Source organism: Rana temporaria (assembly GCF_905171775.1).
Source record: "Rana temporaria chromosome 4 unlocalized genomic scaffold, aRanTem1.1 chr4x, whole genome shotgun sequence".
NCBI classification, from domain to species: Eukaryota; Metazoa; Chordata; class Amphibia; order Anura; family Ranidae; genus Rana; species Rana temporaria.
The window spans coordinates 1440565-1455109 of record NW_024404460.1 but is presented as its reverse complement, the minus strand read 5'-3'; positions in this window follow the sequence as shown (position 1 = coordinate 1455109).

Sequence of the window (14545 nt, the reverse complement as noted above, 5' to 3'; positions counted from 1 at the left end):
CTCCAATGTGTGGATGGGGGAATCGGTTCAATTTTTTAACTCTTCCCGCTGGCTGAATGATAAAACTGAACCATGTATGGCCAGCTTTGGAAGAAAGATATATTAATCATCAACTGATCCCATGAAGGGGTTAATCTACATTTCCACACTATATATGTGTGTATCATCATCTGCTGGAGATAAAAGACATCACAGTGACTATGGAGGAAGAGGACGGACATGACGGGGTGTAATGAACTAAGAGTGCAGTGAGAGCACACAGTGGCGAATCACCAGGAACCTGATGTGTGGGTGTTTGTTGGGGTACAGGCAGGAGGAGAATTTGTTCACAGGACAAACAATAGACACAGCAATGAAGAGTGATCCTCAGGGTGGCAATATGGGACAGCAAAGGGGGAGTAGTCCACAGGGCAAACAGAAGGCACAGCAATGAAGAGTGCTCCTCAGGACAGAAATGTGAGACAGTAAAGGGGTGATAGTCCACAGGGCAGAGCAGTGTTTGGTACGTGGGCGAATCAAAGTCCTTGGCACATGGACAGAGCAGTGTTAGCACATCAGGGCAGTAGGACACAGTAAAAATAAACATTCCTCCATGGAGTAATGTAACATCACACAGATAGTCCACATAGGATGGCCCAGCAAAAATTGGGATCCTGTACTCAGGGACAGAGATTCAGGCAAGCCGGTGTAAGCCCAGAACAGGACAGAGATCCAGGCAGACAGGACTAAGCCCAGAACAGGACAGAGATCCAGGCAGACAGGACTAAGCCCAGAACAGGACAGGGATCCAGGCAGACAGGACTAAGCCCAGAACAGGACAGAGATCCAGGCAGACAGGACTAAGCCCAGAACAGGACAGGGATCCAGGCAGACAGGACTAAGCCCAGAACAGGACAGGGATCCAGGCAGACAGGACTAAGCCCAGAACAGGACAGGGATCCAGGCAGACAGGACTAAGCCCAGAACAGGACAGGGATCCAGGCAGACAGGACTAAGCCCAGAACAGGACAGGGATCCAGGCAGACAGGACTAAGCCCAGAACAGGACAGGGATCCAGGCAGACAGGACTAAGCCCAGAACAGGACAGGGATCCAGGCAGACAGGACTAAGCCCAGAACAGGACAGGGATCCAGGCAGACAGGACTAAGCCCAGAACAGGACAGGGATCCAGGCAGACAGGACTAAGCCCAGAACAGGACAGGGATCCAGGCAGACAGGACTAAGCCCAGAACAGGACAGGGATCCAGGCAGACAGGACTAAGCCCAGAACAGGACAGGGATCCAGGCAGACAGGACTAAGCCCAGAACAGGACAGAGATCCGGGCAGGCAGGGCTAAGCCCAGAACAGGGCAGAGATCCAGCCAGACAGGTGTAAGCCCAGAACAGGACAGAGATCCGGGCAGGCAGGGCTAAGCCCAGAACAGGACAGGGATCCAGGCAGACAGGACTAAGCCCAGAACAGGACAGAGATCCAGGCAGACAGGACTAAGCCCAGAACAGGACAGGGATCCAGGCAGACAGGACTAAGCCCAGAACAGGACAGGGATCCAGGCAGACAGGACTAAGCCCAGAACAGGACAGGGATCCAGGCAGACAGGACTAAGCCCAGAACAGGACAGGGATCCAGGCAGACAGGACTAAGCCCAGAACAGGACAGGGATCCAGGCAGACAGGACTAAGCCCAGAACAGGACAGGGATCCAGGCAGACAGGACTAAGCCCAGAACAGGACAGGGATCCAGGCAGACAGGACTAAGCCCAGAACAGGACAGGGATCCAGGCAGACAGGACTAAGCCCAGAACAGGACAGGGATCCAGGCAGACAGGACTAAGCCCAGAACAGGACAGAGATCCGGGCAGGCAGGGCTAAGCCCAGAACAGGACACAGATCCAGGCCGTCCCGCACACAGTCCATACTGATCTATCAGACTCAGCAGTTCTAAGCACCTTCCAGCTTCCTTCTAGTGAGGTCTGTGACCATCAGCCCCTCTCTGTGTCCATCATGGAAGACGACTCTCACCAGACTGACCCCCTTCTTTATTATCTGTGTTCTGAATTCAGTCAGAGACCTCACCTCAGATTCAGGGGGTGCCGAGGTGTCTGGTTCTATCCTACCACAATATACAATCATTTACGTTCTTCTTACTGAGGGAGCCTCATGTCCTCTCCATGTGGGGACCCCGGAACTCACACACCACATTATACAGATAAACTGACTGTGTTATACATTGCTTCCGGATTAGAGATTGTCAATTTCATAAAACATAATCATATCCAATATTTTTGGCCTTCGTTACAGTAACTATGGAGGAAGAGGACGGACATGACGGGGTTACTGGGTGTAAATAGAAAAGAAGATCTTATTACCTCCTCTGCTGCCTCTTCCAGCAATGTCTCCTCTCTACTTCCTCCCGACTCACCTCTCACCCGGAACTTCCTGTCTGTACCTGACATCACTTCCGGTCTTCCATAGAGACTTTCTTTCTGGGTAGAAGTGAGATCACCACCTTGTGGAGCTCAGAGGAACTGCAGTCATGAGAAACATCTCGTAGTGTGAACACGGCCTTGTGCTGTGTGTATGTACTGTATATCCTTATAGATGGGTCATCTCCACTTCCACCAAGGGGGATAGAAATATTTTACTGCTCTGGGGGGGTAGAGATTTTGGTGCCTTTGATTTTGCAGATTTATTATTATTATTATACATGATTTATATAGTGCCAACAGTTTACGCAGCGATTTGCAATCTATTGGGGGACAACACAATTACAGTACAGTTCAATACAGAAGGTACAGGAGAGCCTATGAGCTTACATTCTAAAGGGAGGGGGTGGTACAAAAGGTAATAGCTGCAGAGAATAATTTGATGGGGGTGGCTCTGGGACAGTTGTTAAGCGGGTGTGGGATTCCCTGAATAAATTAGTTTTCAGGGATCTGATTTAGTCATGTAGAACATCTGTTATATGGATACAAAGAACCCCAGCCGAGAGTAAAGGGTGGAAATGGCTCCTGATCCCCAGATTTGGGCAATTATGTCCCCAATATAAATAGAAAAAAACCTGCGCTATGTGTAACAACTCAAATACCTCCAGAAATAACTTCTACCGGACTGCTGCTGTAACAAAGGTAAGTCTTCCCTTTATCACCTAGAAGAGCATTATGTGTCACAGCGCTGTCCTATTGTGTGTGCCGCCCATCAATTATCACACATACACTAAAATATGTGGAGACATTCATATATAAAGTGCTAGGGGCCCCAATAATATTCCCTGCAAATCCACTGCTTCCACTTTGCACCTACTTCTTTAATCTTCTAATATTTGCTGCTATATTAAATAAACTTAAAATGTGTGAAAATTCATGTAATTGCAGCACTCACCCCCGAAGGAGCCGCTGGTTGAATTTGGGATCGGCCTACTGAGTTACCCTGGCGGTGTCTAGGGGTGTAATTGTGAGAACAGAAGTAGTGAGCGAAGGTCCAGACAGTGAATAAAGGTTTTTCCAATGCTTTATTTTCCAGGCCCAACACGGCCAACATCAACATAAATTGGGAAGGTCAAGGTTGATGAAGGAGAGAAAAAGAGAACCTTGCAGTATCAGGCCTGGATATTAAATGGAGTAGTCAGTACTGCTCTGTATAGTACCAATTTGTAACTGGTCGCCACTCTGCTTGGAGTGGGTGAAGTGCCCCTGGACAGACCCCTGCCACAAGCCTGGCAGCCGAGGTATCACTTTGGATTTCTGGGAGGAACAGGCCTGTGACGGTAGTAGAATGATATCCCCGTCAAGCCGTCCCTTCTTCCCATAAAAGAAAACCACAGAATCATCCACACATGAGCCAAGGCTTAATGCTGGAACAAGACAGACTTTAATGGTATAACACACAGCTTATATGTAATTTCCAAAACTGTTACAATGACAAATATCCGCCCCCTCACACTGGGGCTTCCATACAGATCATAGGCAGACATTTCGGAGCCGACCCTGAAAACACATTTTCTTTAGATAATGACATCAGTGAAGGTAATTACTAGTTGTACAGAATACATTATCTAGACAGCCTGGCCCCGCATGTAGAAGAGATAATTACCACAATGAAACAATCAGAATAATTAACATGAGCCCCTTCTAATCACAGTAAACAGTAACCACAGGGCTTCTTCACACAACACACTAGACCATTTACCCTTTGAAATAGGACTGGCTGAGGAAAGGCCATTACCATATCAACAGCCTGTTAGCCGAGGAGTGAGTCACACCTGAAATCCTCTAACACACACACAACATTACTAGCAGGGAGAATTACACTGAAACATCCTTCACAAGGCCTCTCTCACAGACCTGGCTCTAGGGCCTCTGCCACAGGACAATTTCAATAAAGGAATTAGGTGGATAAAGAGAGCTTTTCCTATATAGGTCCCCGGATGACAGCAAGCATACCTGTCAGTGGTCCGGTCACAGCCTGGGATTCTCTCAATAGGTCCAGGAACCCAGAATCAGGCCTAGCCGCGTACAGGACCCCAAAAAGCAAGCACGCCTTCAAGATTTCTAAGGGCATACATTTTTGATTTCACTCCTCACTACCTATCACTACCCATCACAGTTTTGAAGGCCATAAAATGCCAAGATGGCACACAACCCCCCCAAATGACCCCATTTTGGAAATAAGACACCCCAAGCTATTTGCTGAGAGGCATGTTGAGCCCATTGAATATTATATTTTTTTACCCCAAGTGATTGAATAATGACCAATAATGACCAATAATGACCAAAAAATTAAATAAAAATTACAAAAAGTTGTCACTAAATGATATATTTCTCACACATGCCATGGTTATATGTGGAATTGCACTCCAAAATACATTCTGTTGCTTCTCCTGAGTATGGGGATAACACATGTGTGAGACTTTTTGTGAGCCTAGCCACATACAGGACCCCGAAAAAACCAAGCACTGCCTTCAAGATTTTTGATTTCACTCCTCACTACCTATCACAGTTTTGAAGGCCATAAAATGCCAAGATGGCACACAACCCCCCCAAATAACTTAATCTTGAGCCCATTGAATATTTAATTTTTTTGTCCCAAGTGATTGAATAATGACCAAAAAAAAAATGTTTTTGCAAAAAGTTGTCACTAAATGATATATTGCTCACACATGCCATGGGCATATGTGGAATTACACCCCAAAATACTGCTTCTCCTGAGTATGGGGATACCACATGTGTGGGACTTTTTGGGAGCCTAGCCCCATACGGGACCCTAAAATCCAAGCACTGCCTTCAAGATTTCTAAGGGCATAAATTGTTGATTTCACTCCTCACTACCTATCACAGTTTCGAAGGCCATAAAATGCCAAAATAGCACAAAACCCCCCCAAATGACCCAATTTTGGAAAGTAGACACCCCAAGCTATTTGCTGAGTGGCATGTTGAGTATTTTACAGCTCTCATTTGTTTTTGATAATGAAGAAAGAAAAACATATTTTTTTTCTTTTTTACATTTTCAAAACTTTGTGACAAAAAGCGAGATCTGCAAAATACTCACCATACCTCTCAGCAAATAGCTTGGGGTCTCTACTTTCCAGGGGGGTTTTGTGCCATCTTGGCATTCCATGGCCTCCAAAACTGTGATAGGTAGTGAGGAGTGAAATCAACAATTTACACCCTTAGAAAGCCTGAAGACGGCGATTGGTTTTTGGGGTCCCGTACGCGGCTAGGCTCCCAAAAAGTCCCACACATGTGGTATCCCCGTACTCAGGAGAAGCAGCAGAATGTATTTTGGGGTGTAATTCCACATATGCCCATGGCATGTTTGAGCAATATATCATTTAGTGACAACTTTGCGCAACTTGTGTCAAAATATAAAATATTCCATGGACTCGAGATGCCTCTCAGCAAACAGCTTGGGGTGTCTACTTTACAAAATGGGGTAATTTGGGGGGATTTGAACTGTCCTGGCATTTTATGCACAACATTTAGAAGCCTATGTCGCACATCACCCACTCTTCTACCCACTTGAAGACAAAGCCCTTTCTGACACTTTGTTTACATGAAAACATTTTTTTTTTGCAAAAAAGTTAAGTTGAACCCCCAAACATTATATATTTTTTTAAAGCAAAGGCCCTACAGATTAAAATGGTGGGTGTTGCATTTTTTTTCCCACACATTATTTGCGTTTTTTTTGTCATCTTTTATTACTGGTATGAGATTTTTTATTTAATCCCATACACGATAGCAGTCTATGTGTGACACATCAGGGTTCATCAAAGTGTTCCATTGCCTAACGATCACCTGTGGGGTTAATTGGTGGAACACCCCATTCACCTTTTCTTCCCTCCTCTTTTTAAACACAGTTTTTGTCATTGTTCACTAGCTATGAGTAAGCATCACATGATGTGAAACATGTCAGCCACCTTTTTCTTGCTGTTCACCACGTTTTGACTGTATTGCTTTGGTTGTTTTTGGATTTTGTTTGTACAAATAAAGACATCGTTTTAAGGAGTGCGGCAGTCCAGGACCTTCTATCCACAGTATTTGCGCAGCAATTTTTCAAATGCATTTTTTGGGGAAAAAAATACACTTTTTTTTATTTTAAAGCACTAAAACACAATATATTGCGCAAATTATTGATGAAATAAAAAAGATGATCTTAGGCCGAGTACATGGATACCAAACATGACATACTTTAAAATTGCGCAGAAACGCGCAGTGGCAACAAACTACATACATTTTTAAAAGCATTTCAAAGCCTTTACAGGTTACCACATTAGATTTACAGAGGAGGTCTACTGCGAAAATGACTGCCCTCGATCTGCCCTTCGCGGTGATACCTCACATGCAAGGTGCAATTGCTGTTTACATATGACTTCAGACCGACGCTTGCGTTCGCCTTTGCGCAAGTGCAGGGGAGGACAGGGATGCTTTTTATATATATATATATATATATATATATATATATATATATATATATATATAGATATTTAGCTTTTTTTTATTTTATTTGTAAACTGTTCCTTCCATTTTATTTATTTTTTACCATTTTTATTGTTATCTCAGGGAATGTAAATATCCCTTATGATAGCAATAGTTAGTGACAGGTACTCTTTTTTTTAAAAATGCGGTCTATTAGACCCTAGATCTTTCCTCTGCCCTCAAAGCATCTGACCACACCAAGATCGGTGTGATAAAATGCTTTCCCAATGGCACTGTTTATATCGGGGGAGGGGGGTACATTCCCTCCCACTGAATGTAACATTAGTCTAGAGGCTAATTTAGCTTCTAGGATTGCTTTTAAATGAAAGCCAACCGCTGGCTGAAAAGAATGATACCAAAACCTGCAGGCATCATTCTGGTATAACCATTCAAAGTCCAGCAACATACCAGTACGTTGATGGTTCTTGTTGGACATGTATTGTAATCTTTTTTTTTCATGCAGCCTGTTGGCTGAACGAAAAAAAGATTGATCGGTGGGTATGCCCACCATTAGAATACCTCCCTTCATCCACCCACTTCTAATGATGGGCATACATGCACCATTAGTGATGTCGCAAACCTAAAATTTTCGGTTCGCGTACGGCGAACGTGAACTTGCGCAAATGTTCACGAACCGCCATAGACTTCAATGGGCAGGTGAATTTTAAAACCCACAGGGACTCTTTCTGGCCACAATAGTGATGGAAAAGTTGTTTCAAGGGGACTAACACCTGGACTGTGGCATGCCGGAGGGGGATCCATGGCAAAACTCCCATGGAAAATTACGTAGTTGTCGCAGAGTCCGTTTTTAATCCATAAAGGGCATAAATCACGTAACATTTATAAATTATTTGGAATAACGTGCTTTAAAACATCAGGTATGATGTTGTATCGATCAGGTAGTGTAAGGGTTAGGGTTACAGATAGGGTTAGGGTTACAGATAGGGTTAGGGTTACAGATAGGGTTAGGGTTACAGACAGGGTTAGGGTTACAGACAGGGTTAGGGTTACAGTTAGGGTACAATGTCTCTAACCCTATCTGTAACCCTAACCCTGTCTGTAACCCTAACCCTGTCTGTAACCCTAACCCTGTCTCTAACCCTAACCCTGTCTGTAACCCTAACCCTGTCTCTAACCCTAACCCTGTCTGTAAACCTAACCCTGTCTCTAACCCTGTCTGTAATAGGGTTAGGGTTCACAGTGACAGACCAAACTCCCCGTTTAAAGCACCACAAACACCTGCAAACAGTCCATTTGCACAACCGCAAACTCCCCATTTACACAAGGTTGGATACCAAGCTAGCCATGTCCCGTTCCTTGTCCTCACTGACGTCAATGAACGTTTTTGAGATTGCAGGCGATGGGGTTTTTCAAAGCCTATGGTCGTGCTGAGGTAGTTCAGTGACAGCTAAGTGACCCAGAAAACAATGATTCTGCAGTGTGGGCCCATTGTTGGCCTAGTAGGCTTTAATGATCACCTTAGATGATCACAAAGAAAATTCATGTTTTTTCTATGCAAAATTATCCAGCCGATCGCTTTTGGTCTGTTCACAATGAAGCAACGACCTTATCATCTGGGGTGTGCCAACATTGCCATTGCCAACACACTCATAGAGGTGGTCGCTTCATTGTGATACGCAAGCCTCTTCACCACAACAAGGTAACGATCACAAAGGGGAATTGACACATGTATGTGCCTTTGTTTTTTTTTGCAGCCACAGTGCCAGAAAAATTAGGCATGTACACATGCCTGAAAAAGTAGGTATTGTTGCAGCTGCTGCTGTAGCAGCGGCCAGAAAAATTTATGTTTTCCAGGCAGAAAGTGCACTAAAACATTGAGGCTTGAACCCTATTTGGTGGCGGATAAGTCACGCAAGTCACCCGGCATGCAGAGATAAAATACAGCAGCGTGTGGACCATTTGTAGCCCAAGGAAGCTCATCTCATCAGGCCTTTAGTCAAATGTATCGCCCACTGTCAGTCCCTTCGGGATCCATGCCTCATTCATCTTAATAAAGGTGAGGCAATCTAGACTTTTTTGACCTAGGCGACTTCTCTTCTCAGTGACAATACCTCCTGCTGCACTGAAGCTCCTTTCTGAAAGGACACTTGAAGCGGGGCAGGCCAGAAGTTCTATCGCAAATTGGGATAGCTCAGGCCACAGAACAAGCCTGCACACCCAGTAGTCAAGGGGTTCATCGCTCCTCAGAGTGTCGATATCTGCAGTTAAGGCGAGGTAGTCTGCTACCTGTCGGTGGAGTCGTTCTCTGAGGGTGGACCCCGAAGGGCTGTGGCGATGCGTAGGACTGAAAAAGCTCTGCATGTCCTCCATCAACAACATGTCTGTAAAGTGTCCTGTCCTTGCCGGCGTGGTCATGGTAGGAGGAGGATTACTTTTACCTCTTCCACTGTTAGACTCCCGTTGTGCTGTGACATCACCCTTGTATGCTGTGTAAAGAATACTTTTTAATTTATTTTGGAACTGCTGCATCCTTTCCGACTTCCGGTAATTTGGTAACATTTCAGGCACTTTCTGCTTATACCTAGTAGGCCACGTGGGTGGCCACGGGGTCTAGTAGCGTGGCCACCCAGTACAGGTCGTTCTCCTTCAGCCTTTTTATACAAGGGTCCCTCAACAGGCACGACAGCATGAAAGACCCCATTTGCACAAGGTTGGATGCCAAGCTACTCATGTCCCGTTCCTCGTCCTCACTGATCTCACTGAAGGTCTGTTCTTCCTCCCAGCCACGTACAACACCACGGGTACCAGATAGGTGACAACGAGCACCCTGGGATGCCTGCTGTGGTTGGTCTTCCTCCTCCTCAAAGCCACATTCCACCTCTGACTCCTCTTCCTCACACTCCTCTTCCAGCGTTTCTGCAGGTCCAGCAAGTGATGCTGATAAGGCTGTTTCTGGTGGTGATGGTGACCACAACTCTTCCTCTCGCTCATCTACGGCCTGATCAGCACTCTTCACAGGGCACGTTCCAGGAAGAAAACAAATGGGATGATGTCGCTGATGCTGCCTTCAGTGCGACTGACTAGGTTTGTCACCTCCTCAAAAGGACGCATGAGCCTACAGGCATTGCGCATGAGCGTCCAGTAACGTGGCAAAAAAAATTCCAGCTGCGCAGAGGCTGTCCTAGAACCCCGGTCATACAAATACTCGTTGACGGCTTTTTCTTGTTGGAGCAGGCGGTCGAACATTAGGAGTGTTGAATTCCAACGTGTCGGGCTGTCGCAAATCAAGCGCCTCACTGGCATGTTGTTTCGCTGCTGGATATCTGAAAAGTGCGCCATGGCCGTGTAGGAACGCCTGAAATTGCCACACACCTTCTTGGCCTGCTTGAGGACGTCCTGTAAGTCTGGGTACTTATGCACAAAGCGTTGTACAATCAGATTCATCACATGTGCCATGCACGGAACATGTGTCAACTCACCCAAGTTCAATGCCGCCAACAAATTGCTTCCGTTGTCACACACCACTTTGCCGATCTCCAGTTGGTGCGGAGTCAGCCACTGATCCACCTGTGCGTTGAGGGCGGACAGGAGTGCTGGTCCGGTGTGACTCTCTGCTTACCAGGCAAGTCAACCCCAAGACGGTGTGACACTGTCGTATCCGGGATGTGAAATAGCCCCTGGGGAGCTGGGGGGGTGCAGTTGATGTGGAGCAAGACACAGCAGCAGAAGAGGACTCAGCCGAGGAGGTTATCGAAGAGGATGGAGTAGGAGGAGTAGAGGAGGTGGCAGCAGACCTGCCTGCAAGTCGTGGCGGTGTCACCAACTCCTCTGCAGAGCCACGCATTACATGCTTGGCAGCCGTCAGCAGGTTTACCCAATGCGCAGTGTAGGTGATATACCTGCCCTGACCGTGCTTTGCAGACCAGGTATCAGTGGTCAGAAGGACCCTTGCCCTAAAACACTGTGTGCCAGGGATGCCATGACTTCCTTTTGCACAATAGAGTACAGGTTCGGGATTGCCTTTTGTGAAAAGAAATTTTGGCCGGGTACCTTCCACTGCGGTGTCCCAATAGCTACAAATTTTTTGAAGGCCTCAGACTCCACCAGCTTGTATGGTAAAAGCTGGCGGGCTAAGAGTTCCGACAAGCCAGCTGTCAGACGCGGGTCAAGGGGGTGACTCTGTGACATTGGCTTCTTATTCTCAAACATGTCCTTGACAGACACCTGACTGTGGGCAAATGAGCAGGAACTGCTCAAGGTGAGAGACGGAGTGGCGGATGGTTGAGAGGGGGCAAGGAGGACAGCAGTGGTTGACATGACTGAAGATGCTGGACCAGAAGGAGGATGGTGGCTTTGAGCTTGTGTGCTGCTTGTACTCGCCATCATGTGTTGATCCCATAGGCGTTTGTGATGTGCGATCATGTGCCTTTGCAAAGCAATTGTACCTAGGTGGGTGTTGGATTTCCCCCGACTCAGTTTCTTTTGGCACAGGTTGCAAATGAAAATAGAAGGCAGTGCAGCGCAAACCAAAAAAGATGAATGATATAAAAATAGATAATGAATAAAAAACTTTTAAATAAATATGTGAAAGTCCAAAGAAAAAATCATGCAACCAAATTCATAGAAAACTCCACCACGTGTGTTATAGTACACCAAAGATTCAAGACGTGATCCCTCCACCAGCGAAGATGGGTACTCTCACCTCAGCTTTTGACCCCTGTTTTACCAGAAGGTCAAATGGGCTTTTGGAATTCAATTGGAAAACCGGATAACACAATGATGTTTGATAATCTTCAAGATGACCAGGAAGCACAATAATACTCAGTGTAGCCGCCAAAAACATGAACCGGAACATGCAGAGAAATATAAAGTGACATCTAAGAGCTTCCGTTGGGTTCAAATGAATTTAATTCAGCATAAAACGTACAGGCTACTCACATATTAGCTGATAAAATTAGGCATTGGAAACATGGCATCACAGCATCAACGAGTGTATGGGACCACAGCGAGCGATGTGATAAGAAGGCTCCTGACCCCCGGACGAGTTTTCCTCAGTTTGAGGAAGTTCTCAAACGCAACGCGTCCTGGTCATCTTGAAGATTATCAAACATCATTGTGTTATCCGGTTCTCCAATTGAATTCCAAAAGCACATGAGTGGTGGGTGGTGGGTGGCACTGGGCACAGTGTACGCTGTACCCCTGACACACGCTGGCAGCCAGGCAACTGACTACTATTATATTGCAGTAAAAAAAAAAAAATTAAATGTCATCTACTGTGCCACCAAGATAGATGAGTGGTGGGTGGCACTGGGCATAGTGTACGCTGTGATCCTGACACACACACGCTGCCTAGCTGGCAACTGCAATTAGATTACAGAGAAAAAAAAGCAGAATGATATACTAGCCCTAAAAAGGGCTTTTTGGGGTGCTGTCCTTACAGCAGAGATCAGATGAGTCTTTCAGGACTGGAGTGGACACTGAATACACTGGCCTAGATATAGATTTCCCTATTCAAACAGCAGCAGCTACACTATCCCTCCTCTCACTAAGACTGCAGGTTCCGAATGATTCTAAAATGGATGCTGTCCAGGAGGTGGGAGGGTCAGGGAGGGAGGGTATGCTGCTGATTGGCTGGAATGTGTCTGCTGACTGTGAGGTAGAGGGTCAAAGTTTGCTCAATGTTAATTAATAGGAGGCGGATCGAACATCGCATATGTTCGCCCGCTGCGGCGAACATGAACACGCGAAAATCGCCACAAACTATTCGCCGGCGAACAGTTCTGTACATCACTAGTTCCCATCAGTGAAGGAGAAAATTTACCCATTTACAAAATTTTATAACAGAAACAAACAGAAATGTTTTGTTATTATTATTAATTGATTCCGTTCACTAACAGCTAAATCTGAAAAGAAAATTCCGATACCGATAATTTGTTAGTTATTATTTCAGATTTTCGAATTTTGAATTTCCGGATTTTCAAATTTATTCAAATGAATGAATGTCGATCATAACTAATGACCCGAAAAACGAAGAAACAAATGAAAGTAAAACAAAGAAATGTTTGGTCAGTGCACATGTCTACAGCTTAGTAGATGATAAATTAGACAGATAACTGAGAAGCCGCAGATGTCACTCGCTAACAAGCTTTTGGATGTTTTACGAAGTTCCAAGGAATGTCTATACAAGAGGAAATCTATATGTTGTAAACGCCTAGAAGAGGCCACTTGGCATCCTGGCGTGAGTCGCTCCTTTCCCTGGTGAAATAAAAGGTTTGTTTTCCTGGAGTCCGTGTCCGGAGTCCATTCCTGGTTTCCCAGAACTCAAAGAGCCGTTTTGCTGCAACATTTATCTGGTGCATTGGCCGGGAAACCAGGTGTGACGGCTGTGACAGGTGACAACACCACCAGCAATTCTTCTCATTCCACCGACACACACAACTTTTTTTTCTCTTCAATACATTTTTTTATTATAATTTTTACTTTTAAACAGATTACAGTCATAGAATCAGGAAATAGTAAAAAGGTAGAAATGCGATTGGTCAGGAAAATGACTTGTCTGGAATGTGGAGGCGGAGTCATACAATACAATACACAACGTGTTACATTATTATAACAAAGTATTGTAGAAAAGATCACACCATAGAAAATGGGGGAAAAGGAGAAAATAAACCTGGATATTAAGGGGAAATTTGTGTACGAGGAACACCTTAACAATCACCACCATTTTATTCTCTAGAGTGTTAGAAAAAAATATATATTATGTTTGGGGGATTTAAGTAATTTTCTACCAAAAAAACAGTTTAATCTTGAAAGGACAAAGTCTGAAAAACAGGCCCCGGTCCTTAAGTGGTTAATAATCAATTCCACTTCTATATCCCGAGGTGAAGGACATGAAACAAAAAACACAAGTACCATAGTGCTCTCTGCTTCTGAATTTATTATAAAAGCCCCCCCCTAAAAAGTTACACTTACAATAAAAACAGCAAGTATCAGATCACCAGCTCACTCACCGCCGATCGACATTCACATTAGATTTTATTAATGATTGATTGTAATATGTTTATAAAGTGATAAGCTCATGAAATGTGGGAGGGGTAACTCGGCTCGTTGGTCTAGGGGTACGATTCTCGCTCGGGGTGCGAGAGGTCCCGTGTTCAAATCCTGGACAAGCCGTAGTTTTATATATTATTATTATTTTTTAGGATCGGTGTACAATTGATTTTTCATATATGTGATTGATTCATACATATTTATGTTTTCTATAATAATTTTTAATGAATGGACAACGAGGTCCTAATAAAGATAGAATTTGTCCCGGTAGATAAAGATATACATAGGAACATCTTTTCATTTTATTTTAGACTTGTTTTTTTATTGTATGTATATGGCGATACATCGCACACTCATGTGGAGATTAGATTGTAACGGGACATTACCACGGAGCTCAGCGGTGTGATCGAGTGAGAGCGCCCTGCTGGTTTGCAGATTCAGGTGACACGCTCTCCAGCTCTATGAATGTGAGCTCTGTAGTCACAGGAAGAGGGCGTGTCCTCACAGACTGTGGTGATGCCTGAAGGGTTGCCTAGGCAACAGGCAGGTATATAAGGTTTCAC